A 3,077-nucleotide genomic window follows, 5' to 3' on the forward strand; every position below is an offset into this window, starting at 1 on the left:
TGGCTCAGAGTTGGGTTTAGAGTGACCTTAGACAAATAATTGAAGCTCCTGTGGCCCCTGTTTTCTCATGTGGTCACACAAAAAGACTTGGCTAAATGATCTGTAACATACCTTTCAGTTCTGACATTTTGAAGTTCCTCCCAGGTCTCACATCATCTTAGGTTCCAGGATCCAGCATGCCTTTATTCAGAGCTAATACTGCCTGTCCTAAGGACCCCTCCAGCTCTGCCCTGGGCTCATTTTCCAACTCTAACAACAAATGATTCCCTGGATCTCAATATCCTTCCATACTCATCTTTTCCTACTCTAGCCAATGGAAAAATGTCACCAGAGCATCTCCAGGATGACCAGCACTACCAACACTGATGGTTTGTTTTAAATTTCTTTGAGATTTTTTTAACATAAAATCAGAAGGGGAAGCTAGGCTATGTAATGCATATAGGGCTGAACCTGGAGTCTAAATCTTGTCTCATATATCTGTGTGAGACCTTGGGAAAAACGCTTAATGTATACCTGCCTAATTTCCTCTTCTGTAAAATGAAATAATGGTAACACCAATATCCCAGGGCAATTGTGAGATTTAAATTTCAAAATAAACAAATGTAAGTTGTCTTCTAAACTTTAGGGTGCAATAGAAATGTTATCTGTTACTATTATGATTTGTTATGATTTGCACAGCTCACCAATGGATTTCCCCTTCAGAGAAGCACCAGGAAGACTAGATACTTATTTCTCCTAGGCCATCTTTGCTGAGAAAAAAACAAGCCTGCTCTCCTTGTGAAGCTGTTTTTAAAAGTCAGGTTAAAAAAACACAAGGAAACCCAAGATCATTAAACTGCCTCATGTGGAACGACCTTAGAAAACATAACTCAGAGTGTGAGAATGTATCAGAGCATCTCAGACAGGCTTGGTGTGTTGGTTGGATTTGCTGAACACTTTTTTTTTCTCTTTATCAGTCTTAGGGTGACAAGGATTGGCTCCTTGGGTCTGGTAATTGGAAGGAATAAACTGAGAAATAAAGGTGATGTGAAAACAAAATATTTCAATAAAATAAGACCCAACATTAAACTAAATTCTATTTCCTTCCTAATTTGAGGTCACTAAATCTCTTGGTCCTTCTCTCTGTATCCTTCATTTTCAGATGGTATGAAAGCCATGATCCAAGGCAATGGCACCACAGTGACTGAGTTCATTCTACTGGGGTTTGCAGTTGGCCAAGAAGTGCAGTATGTCCTCTTTCTTGTGTTTCTCCTCATCTACATGACATCTCTAGTGGGCAATGTTGGTATGATTCTGCTCATCAAGTGTGATGCCCACCTTCACACTCCCATGTATTTTTTTCTCCAAAACTTGGCTTTTGTTGACCTCTGTTACACATCTTCCATCACTCCCAAGATGTTAGTAAACTTTCTGGTCTCAGATAAATGCATCTCATTCTCAGGGTGTGTGATACAATTATATGTTTATGGCACATTTGCCACAATTGAATGTTACCGTCTGCCTGTCATGGCTGTAGATAGTTATGTGGCCATCTGTAACCCATTCCGTTATCCAATAGACATATCCCAGAGGGCCTGCATCCAGCTGGTCACTAGTTGCTATGTTGTGGGCTCCCTGAAAACTGCCATACATGCAGGCTTTCTCTTCACACTGTCCTTCTGCAATTCCAACACCATCAATCACTTCTTTTGTGATGGGCCCCCAATCCTGGCCTTTTCCTGTTCTAGTATTGATGTTAGTGTTATGTTGGTCATCATTTTGGGGGGATCTAACCTGGTAAGCACATTGCTGGTTGTATTCTTCTCTTATGTTTACATCCTGGCTGCCATCTTGAGGATGCCATCTACAGAAGGGAGGCACAAAGCCTTCTCTACTTGTGGCTCCCACCTGACTGCTGTCACCATTTTATATGGGACACTCTCTTACATGTATTTACAGCCTTCTTCCAGTGAGTCACAAGAGAATGATAAAGTGGCCTGTGTTTTATGGGATCATCATGCCCATGCTGAACCCCCTGATCTACAGTCTGAGAAACAAGGAGGTAAAAGCAGCCATGAAAGCTCTTGTAAAACATTCTTCATGAATCAGGCCTTACATTCCAGTGGAGTAGGTCAGAGGAGCATTCAAGCAATGGGCATCTCATTTATTTTCTTAGATAGCTAAATATTGGATCAGTTCAGAGAGCAGCCCGTCTCATTGCTTCAACATTTAAATAACAAATCAGCTGTGGGAGATATGAGAACTAGAGTTCAAATTTAAAAATATATCTCCTCCTTGGGTAGTATATATGCTATAGACTACTTGAACCCTGCATGGACATCTCCAATGCCCTTTCAGTCACCTGTTCCTCCAATCCTTTGGACATTTTGATGTTGCAAGATTTGTGATCACTCAGTATTCTTAAGAGTATGTTTGCATTAAGAAGAAAAATCTTTTTCACTGAGAGGCAATTTGAGATCATTAAAAGCACTAGGCAATTTCTCAAATGCACACAGATCATTTTATTCCTCCCATTCGGTTTTGGGCTCATTTGACTCTTTAGGTACTGTACCTATATTAGTAATTTGTGTTAGTGGGCTAATTTGTGGTCTTGGAATACAACTATGTGGCATTTTCTGATCCATAAACATTTATATCATCCATTTAGTTCCTCCTGTATGAATTGCTAAGGTGAACTGTTTTGAGTAATCAATCAATTTTAGTAAGTAGGTTTAAGTAGTTATTGAATCATTTCAGTCATGTCCAACTCTTCATGACCCCATTTAGTTCTCCTTGACAAGGTACTGTAGTGGTTTATCATTTCCTTCTCCAGCCCATTTTATAGATGACAGACTGAGGCAGACAGGGTTAAATGACTTGTCACAGTCACAGTTAGTGTCTGCGGGCAGATTTGAATTCTTGAATATTAGTCTTCCTGACTCAAAACCCAGTGCTCTCTCGAGCCACAGCACATCCTTCTATGTGAACTGGACCAGTCAGAAGGCCTTGTAATTTACAGAGAATCCCTTTTTCATCTAGATAGAATGTAAGATAACCTCAGTGACAATGGTGGACGCATTTAGAAAACATTTTTCTTC

At 40.1% G+C, this 3,077-nt stretch overlaps 1 pseudogene; it reads left to right on the forward strand.

Annotated features, from left to right (window-relative positions):
- Positions 1-1,155: 1,155 nt before the first annotated feature.
- Positions 1,156-2,083, forward strand: LOC138163649 (putative olfactory receptor 5AK3; annotated as a pseudogene).
- Positions 2,084-3,077: the final 994 nt, after the last annotated feature.

This window comes from Petaurus breviceps, unplaced genomic scaffold (assembly GCF_028583685.1).
Source record: "Petaurus breviceps papuanus isolate PSGF00001 unplaced genomic scaffold, PetGlider_PUasm1.0 188, whole genome shotgun sequence".
In the NCBI taxonomy this organism is placed as follows: domain Eukaryota; kingdom Metazoa; phylum Chordata; class Mammalia; order Diprotodontia; family Petauridae; genus Petaurus; species Petaurus breviceps.